Source organism: Eptesicus fuscus, chromosome 7, assembly GCF_027574615.1.
Source record: "Eptesicus fuscus isolate TK198812 chromosome 7, DD_ASM_mEF_20220401, whole genome shotgun sequence".
NCBI classification, from domain to species: Eukaryota; Metazoa; Chordata; class Mammalia; order Chiroptera; family Vespertilionidae; genus Eptesicus; species Eptesicus fuscus.
The window spans coordinates 55,544,238-55,553,432 of NC_072479.1; the positions used below are offsets into that span (position 1 = coordinate 55,544,238).

Consider the following 9,195-nt stretch of genomic DNA (forward strand, 5'->3'; position numbering starts at 1 on the left):
GTCCCTACTCCCACTGTCTCTAGTCCCACACTAGGCACCCACCACCACAGGGATTTGAAGGTCAGAGGTCCAAATCTCCTAATCCTCTATACACCGAAAGGCTGGAGGCTCTAGTCAACCTTGTAACTAAAGAATAACTACCATGTCAAAAGGAAATGATGCTCATCTGGGTACCATCCATTTATTACCCCGTAGTTTGGGTTTAACGTGGTTCTGTCTCTCATCTCCTCTTCATTGTCCCCAGAGCTGTCCTTCCTTACTCAGGTCCCTTCTTGCGCATTCATCTCCACAACGGATGACTCTGTTGGTTCTGGGTGCCTGAGCAGTGTTTACCTGATCCCTAGGAAAGGACAGTGCCTGAATTTATCCTGTGAAGAGAGACATCCCTTTACTTTCCCTCCGGCATTGTCGCACTTCCTTTGCCTATAGGTGATTTCCATAGGCTATTGAAAATTCCCATGTACCAAAGCTTCCCTATATACCCAGACTTAAAAGAATATTCCACTTAATAATTGAGAACAGAGAGTCTTAGGAAACTCCAAAATGACAAATAACAATACTCACTTGGGTTCTATTCCCTTTTCCTCACCTCCACCCTGGGGGATCTTAAAAACCCTCAGGGAAGAAAAAAGTGGTCAGAATATTCTGACTGATTAACATCTTGTGTTTTTTCATCTAGTTGTATTATGCTGAATTTCAAGGGCAATGTCATTTCACCTCTCATATTCCACCAGATGTTTAAGTATGCTTTAATCTCCAATACAGGGGCAGGGAGATGGTTGATGCCATAACTTGAAGTAAAGCAAGTATAAAACAAATGCTATTTTCAAGGAATTTATAGTCTATATTAGTTGTCTATTGATGCATAACCAATTATTCTCAAAATTTAGTGACTTAAAACAACAATAAATGTATTCTCTCGCACAGTTTCTGTGGGTCAGGAATTCAGAAGCAGCTTAGGTAGGTGGCTCTGGCTTGATGTCTCTCATGAGGTCATGGTCAAGGTATCATCTGGGGCTGCACTTATCTGAAACTTGATGGGTTGGCCACTTTGTCCTGCAAGATGACTCATATAAGTGAACTCAAATTGTGGCAAGCTGGTATGGCTTTTGGTGAAAGGCCTCAGTTCCTCTCCACATGGGCCTCTCCATGGGGCTACTTGAGTGCCATGGCGTGGCCACTGCCTCCCTCAGAGCAAGTGAACCAAGGGGAAGACCAAGATGGAAACAGCAATATCTTTTCTGACGTAGCCTGGGATGTTACCCACATGAGCCTGGTTTCCTTTTTGTCGTGGTAGCTTTAGACTCTCTTCCACAGTATTGTGTTGTTCACACAGGCCAGCCATGATTCAAGGTAGTAAGGGAACATAGAAAAGGCATGAATACCAGGAGATGAAAATCACTGGGCCATCTTGGAGATTGGCTATTACATCATCCATCTTGGGTTTCAAAGTTATCATAAATAATATATTAGGCTAAATAGATGAGGTAGGATGTTTGTAAACCTGCAAGAAATTTGAATATGCTCATGCTAGAACAAATTTCACAGTTTTCACTAGACTTCAGCAGATTCTATTTTCATTGAAACTTTATTCAGTGTTGTTTCTTTAAGATGTTTTATTGATTTTTAGAGAGGAAGGGAGAGAGAGAGAAACATCAATGTGAGCCAAATATTTATCAGCTGCCTCCTTACTGGGGATGGAGCCCACAACCCAGGCATGTGCCCTGACCAGGAATTGAACTGGCAACCTTTTGGTGCACAGAACAATGCCCAGCCAACTGAGCCATACCAACCAGGGCTCAGTTTTATTTTTGAGCTCCTTGAAAACATTCTTCAGAGTAGGCTAACAGATTACATGGTGATCTTAATCTTTATTCAAAGAATGTAGTCCATGTCGCTATAACAAAGAGCTCCATAAATAGAGGTGGTTCAAATAAAGTGATAGTGCAGAAATAGATGGTCCTTGGCTAATAGAGAAGGCTTGCATCTCTTGGTTTAAGGTGGCTTGCTTAATTTGTCACCGTGCCCCAGCAAGCAAAAGGAAGAAAGAGGAAGTAGGGGCAATCAACTTTCCCTTTTAAGAACTTGACCCAGAAGTTACACACACAACTTCACTCACATCCCATTGACCAGAACTTAGTTATTTGGCCACCCCGTATTGCAAGAGAGGCTGAGCAGACTCGTATCCAGCTGGCAGCCATGTATCCTGGTAATACTCAGTGTGTGGGAGACAGGGGTCATATTTACTAAACAGAGGAAGAGGAGACCATGTTGGAACACTGGTCTCTGCCACACCTACAAAATATAGTTCTGTAGGGCTTGGTCAGGTTAACAAGTAATTGGATCACATTTCCAGATACATTTCAAGAATAGAATGGACATTAAAAGCATGATAGCAAGAAATGCTAGCTTGCTAGAAGACTATCTCGCTAAATAAAAAAACTAAAATTCTTTGTCATACACTTCAGAAATCACTGTGCTATATTTATATCGCCTTTTTTTTTAAGGCTCAACTTATTGAAATAATATTCACTGATGTGGGCAATGTGCTAGGCAATGGAAAAACAGGAGTAAACAAGATCCTTAGCTCACAGAACGTAGTCTAGTTGGGAGATGCATTAAACAAGGAGATACAATGCAGTGGGATAAATGCTATGACGAGTGAAATCTGGGTACTGGGAGGAGATTAAGGAAGGCTTTTAATGTCTGCTCAGAACTGACCTATAAAATACATTCCATTACATTTGAATAGATTTCAGATTTATCAGACAGATTGAATGAGTCTTTAATATTTGCAGTCAAGCACTGTGGTAGGTAATTGTACATTTAGTACATTAGTTTAATTCTCCCAACAAATCTGTGAGGAAGGTATTATCTCCATTTTACAGATTAAAATACTGAGACCCAGGGAGGTTAAGTAACTTGCCAAGGTCACATACTTACCAAATGAGAGAGGCAGCATTCAAACCCAGGTCTTCTTTCCAGTATAACACATACTCTTCCTGTGCAAGTTAAAAGCACATTAACAAAAAGCAAACGTTAGCATTAAAAATTTTATGGGCTATGCTTTCATAAAATATTTATAGTTGCTCCTATCATATGCACATCCAAATGTATTCAGTTTCTAAGTTGCACAAGGACTTTATAAATACCCTGTTATAATTAAGTGTTAGACTGTCTAGTCCAGACTATGAGCGCAGGAATTCAGAAGAGTAGGACATCACTGATCGTTAGAATGAGCTGGAGAAATGTATGCAGGGCTTGGGTGGGCCTTGATGAATGAAGACAGTGCATTCTGGATGCTGGATTCTCAGGAACCAAGTGAGACTGGGCATATCAGTAAGACAGTACTCAATCACTGAGACTCAAGTGACTGCAATAGAGGGTGAATTTAAAAGAAGACTTTCCTGGTTGGCTCAGTGGATAAAGCATCAGCCCACAGACTAAAGGGTCCCAGGTTCAATTCCGGTCAAGGGCACACACCTCGGTTGCAGGCTCAATCCCCCAGTGGATATGTCTCTGTCACATTGGTGTTTCTCTCTGTGTCTCTCCCCCTCCCTTCCACTCTCTCTAAAAATCAATGGAAAAAGATCCTCGGATGAGGATTAACCAAAATAAAAAGAAGAAGAAGAAGAAGCTTTTTCTGGTTTTCAGAGGTGGGAGAGCAGGGAGGCCTTGGTATCAGTTTACCTCCATTTCAGTGGCCCTCCCCTTTTCTTGGAAAAAATATATTTGAGCATTCCCAAGATCTTTCTCCCCAGTATTATTACATTGTCTCTTTGCATATCAAGAAACGTGTACGGCTCTAACCGGTTTGTCTCAGTGGATAGAGCGTCGGCCTGCGGACTGAAGGGTCCCAGGTTCGATTCTGGCCAAGGGCATGTACCTTGGTTGCAGGCACATCCCCAGTGGGGGGGGTGTGCAGGAGGCAGCTGATCGATGTTTCTCTCTCATCGATGTTTCTAACTCTCCCTCTGCCTTCCTCTCTGAAAAATATCAATAAAAAAAAAAATAGAAAGAAACGTGTACAGCCCTAGCTGATTTTGCTCAGTGGATAAAGCATCTTTTTCGGACTGAAGGATCTGGGGTTCAATTCCAGTCAAGGGCACATGCTCAGGTTGCAGGCTCAATCCCCAGTAGGGGGGCGTACAGGAGGCAACTGATCAATGATTCTCTCTCCCTCTCCCTTCCTCTCTGAAATAAAAAATATATATATTTTTTTAAAAGTGTACAAGTGAGGCCAAAGTAGGCTTATAGTTGTGAATATGGGAGACAGAGTTTATTCTTGTATTATTATTTATTAATTATTGTATTATTTTCTATACGAACAACTGTAAACCTACTTTTGCCCCTCCCTGTATTACTTTCCTAATGCTTGTCTGGGGTTGTGCCAACTGACACACGCACAATTCTTGTTCCATTAAAGCTTCCAGTCTAACGGGGATGTAAGCAGACAATTCAGAGAACAGAATGGGGCAAACTTAGCCCAAAAGAAAAGCATCATGGTTCCTATTAGACGTCAAAGTACTTACAGTTCTACCATATGGGGCCATGGCAACTCCTTTCCACGGAGGAGAGAACACTGGGCGGGGGTGGGATGGTCCCAGGCTGATGAAGTTACTCAGGCCTCCAAGTCCCTGTAGTCAATCCAGAACAGTCACCTGGAAAAGGGCTGACAGAAGGGGTACCTTTCCTCCAGAGCAGCCCTTTCTCTCCTGTGTTACCCCCAAAACGAGCACTGAGTGTGAAGCTGACCAAGGGTCAGACAAGACCCAGCAGCCTGGACCGAAGCCAATGGAAAACCTCATGGAGTAGCTTTCTCAACTTCCTGCCCTCGATACCCCACCCAACGTGCATACTCCATCTCCTGCCTCCTCCGCCACCGGTTCAGAGGAACTGCACACCAGGAGGACAATAGACCACTTTCTCCTGAAGTGCAGGGGAAGGTCATCCAGACCTGTCCCCAGGGGTAAGGGCAAAAGAGATGACATAGTGCAGGCCGATTAGATCACTGGAGCAGTATGTTTCTGTTTTTGTTAATTTGTTTGTTTTGTTTTTTGTTAATCTTCAACCAAGGATATTTTCCCATTGATTTTTAGAGAGAGTGGAAGGTAAGAGGAGAGAGACAGAGAGAAACATCCGTGTGAGAGAGACACATCGATTGGTTGCCTCCCACATGCAACCTGCAACCAAGGTATATGCCCTTTACCTGGATCAAACCCAGGACCCTGTCCACTGAGCCAAACTGGCTAGGAGGAGGAGGATGTTTCTTTTCTTTTATTTTTTTATATTTCATTGATTTTTATACAGAGAGGAAGGGAAAGGGATAGATACTTAGAAACGTCGATCAGCTGCCTCCTACACACCCCCTACTGGGGATGTGCCCACAACCAAGGTACGTGCCCTTGACCGGAATCGAACCTGGGACCCTTCAGTCCGCAGGCCGACACTCTATCCACTGAGCCAAACCGGTTTCGGCAGGAGGATGTTTCTTAATGAAAATCCAGGATACCTATCCCTTTCAATCCCCACTCCTTTTTCCTAGTGCAGATTGCTGCTCCAGAAGATATGGGGGTTTCTGGCAAAAGTGAGCAACAGTTGGATGAGGGAAGAGTAGGAAGTGTGTCTGTGTAGATGTCTGTGCCTCTAGGCATGTCTCAGCGGTTTTGTTTGTAGCAGAGGAGAACTCAGCAGACTGGGTGTGGCTGTGGGTGTGTCCCAAGGGAATGAGGGATCTACAACCCAGCTCCTTGTCCTACCAGCCCTGGCCCTGAGCCCATTTCGTGACACCAATGAGACCAGATTTATAGTCCCAGCTAATTCCCACTAATTCCAGTTTCCAACCACCCGCTTCCAGCATCTTGGTCCCTCCCCCATCTCCACACTCACTCCTCTGGCAGGATAGCTGGGCTTTTTGGCTGGGAACTGAGCTCAAAGAGGAAATGGGCAGTTGGGAGGCATGATTTATGTCTCTGACTTCACCCCCGGCTGGAGCCCAAACACATGGACCCTCCCCCCCAAGTGCCCTTTTGGCAAATTTCCTCAGAAATCTCAGGCTCTTCTAGCTGGTCAGAGGTCAACCAGGGGAACCATCTCCACTACCATCCCCTCCTCCACCATCACTAACACTCACACCTCCACCTCCCGCCTAGTGAATGCCTTTACTTGACAATCACTGAAGGACTTAAAATCCTCCCATCAGCCCCAAACAATAGGGAAGCCCCACTATGTATTTAATTTCCTTATCTCCTGCTGTTGGTGGAAACAAAGGTAGCTAGCTGAATCAGAATTTTGCCTCTGGCCTTTCAAGATCCTTTTGCTGATTTAAGGTTCCTATCCAAAGACATCTCAGAAACATTCTCCAAGATATCAGATTGCCATTTTCTTCTGACTGGTAGCAGTCAGTGACGTTAGTACATCTTCATCTCCCAGCTGTCAAGAGCTGGAAGGCCAGCACACCAACCCTCCCTTCAGCTAAGCCGATTCTGAACCCAGAGCCAGAAAAGATCTTCCCCTTATGAACTTTAGAGGGTTGTTGTGAAGATCAAATAGGTAAATTGGTGAAAGATGTGTAACATGCTGCCTCATAGGATTATTTTGAGGTTAAATGAGGTAATATATGTAAAATGCTTAGATCTGTACCTGGTACTTGTCAGGTGACCTTGATGCATATCTTCAAATGCTAATTTTTCTCATAAAACTTCAAAAATTAGGGAAGGGACCTGAGAGTTTGCCTTTCCTAGACACCTACAACTCATACTCTCATTATTCCCTGAATGGGAAGTTCAGGTTCCTAGATTTTAATTTCTGAACGAAGAGTTGAATGAGTGAATGAATGAGTTTTGTCCATTCACTTTTCTGGGGTTGGGCCTTGCCTGGCCTGGCTTCCTTCCCATCACCCGCTTCAGAGCCTTTCCCAGGAGCCCTGAGCTCATCCTAGTTACCAAGTGTTTGTTTAGTCCTGGCCCCACACAAGGACTCCAACCCCCACTCTGGTTTTCCCCACTGTGTTCCTATGTAGGAAGCTAAATGTGTTGGAGATGGAACCTCAGGGGGCGTCTAGTTCAATTCCTTCAGTTTAGGAAAGACAAAATTGAGGGTCAGAAAAGGGCAGTCTCCCTTAAGCTGGAACTTCCAAGTCAAGTACCTAGATCCATCCCAGGAGGTCCCTGTCTGCCGTAGGGCTAGAAGAATTCTCAGCCCTTCTTCCTTTCTCCCCCTCACTGGGGAGAATAAATCACTATTTTTAACTGCCTGGAACATAAGAAAAGGCTGGAAAAGGGCCCACGGAAGTCCCTCCACACACTCCTGTCGTTTTTTCTTCATTCTCCCAGCTCTTCCCTAAACTCTTATTTTGGCCTCTTCTTGCATCCCTCCCACCCTTCCCCACCAGTCTCACTTATTTGGCTTCTGTGCTAGCCTACATATCATTTGCATGTCACTCAACAATAGATTTGTTTTTGTTTTTTTAAACATGGGTCAATGGCTCTCTGGGAGTGTTTAGTCTGAATCCATGCAAACACCCAAGGGTCCATAGTGGGTCACATTTGAGTGGCAGCTTCTGTGAGCATCACCACCTCATAAGCCACTTGGGCATTCCTACGCCTCCGACAGTGAGGCTCAAGTATTCCATAGACAAAGCAAGCGGGTTGATTTCTCCTAAAGTGAAGCCAGATTGCTTGGGTTTGAGTCCAGCTTTTCCACTTGCCCTGAGCAAGTTTCTTAACTGAGTCTCTGTGCCTCAGTTTCCTCATCTTACCAGATAGGTCAACAGCACCTCCCGCATAGAGTGGCAGTGCCAATTAAATGAGTTAATACACATGTAAAGCTCTTAGAATACATAGCATGTATTATAATCTGTGTAATAACATGTATATGTATAATAATATGTATAATAGGATATGTGCCATATTATTATTATTATGCAAAAAACAATAACTCCAGGAAGCCATGCCTCCATCCCCACCCCTATATACCTACATGTGGCCTTATTCCCCTCTCTTCCTGAGATCCCATTACCCTTCTCTAAACCTTCCCATCTGGCCCCTGTGCAGTCCTACCCTCACCCAGCCCCCTTCTCTCCCCGGGGGCCCAAACCTAGGTGTGGGGTACGAAAGGAGGAAGGGAAGAAGGAAAATGTGGCCATTTTAGGGCAGAGGAGCCGTTGAGGGGAGAGGGGGTGGGGGCAGCAGGGGAGTAGACCCAGAGTTGGGAGGCTCCTTATTGGGAAAGGCCCCTGTCTGATTCTGTGAGACAGAGGCCAGGCCTGGGCACTCAGCCAAGTCCAAAGAGCAGGCCCCAGGCCCTCATCCTGGCCCCAGAGCCAGCACCGGTGAAGAGACTAGATGCTCCGTCGTTTTGGGTCCTTCTCCACACACTCCTCTACCTCAACCCCAGCCCTTTTGCCCAAACCTCTGTGGCCATTCAAGTAGCTACAGCCAGGAGTATGACCTCCTTGTGCATGTGTATTGGGGAGCGGGAGGGGCTGCTGCTTTGGCTCTCTCTAAGACACTGTCCACCCCCCACACCCCCCACCACCTCCCCACCCACGTCCAACTCTGTGAGCTCCTCCTACAGGAATTCAGCCAGTTCTGGGGAGACGACTGCTGGTGAGGGGGGGCCCAGGGGTGAGTAACGGTTCCCTTGGGGATCGGGGTGCCCATGACTAATCAATGAGAGAGTGAGAGAGGAAACTTACATTCCTTGACTTGTAGGGCAGTGGATGGAGGTGGGAGGTGGGGCAGGGGCAGACTGAGGCAAGGACAGCCAAGTAGGGACACAGAGAGGGAAGTGAGGCCAGGGTGAGGGGGGGTGCCTCTCCAGCCTGTTCTCTCCACATCCAGGCTGAAGGAGAGGAGTCCCCAGGTAACCAAGCACCTGAGTCCCTGCGTCGTTCAGAGCACCTCCCATCGCTGAGCCACTCCAGAGTTCATTCAGGCCTGGGCTGCTGACCTTGAATGGGATGGAAGGGCAGACTGGCCTCTCATTTGCTTCCTCAGCCCCTATTCCCACTCATGCAGGGCTCTCCTTTCCCAGAAGAGCCAGCTTGGAAAAACTCCTCCATGCCAGACAGGAGCTGTGCTAAGGGGCAAAGAGTGGAAATGAGCTGGGAGCCAAGGTACCGCAGGGAGGAAGGAAGCCAGTCTGCCGCCACAAAGGAGTCGACAGGAAAGAGAGGGAACAAACAGCCAACGC

General features: G+C 46.0%; 1 long non-coding RNA gene across 1 annotated transcript; it reads right to left on the bottom strand.

The window, feature by feature from the left end:
• Positions 1–315: 315 nt before the first annotated feature.
• Positions 316–4,550, bottom strand: LOC129149754 (uncharacterized). The gene is made up of 3 exons (XR_008556565.1): positions 4,533–4,550; positions 2,944–3,002; positions 316–368 (listed from the first exon to the last, which is right to left on the bottom strand). It is a non-coding gene; the product is annotated as an uncharacterized LOC129149754 (long non-coding RNA).
• Between the last annotated feature and the right edge of the window lie 4,645 nt (positions 4,551–9,195).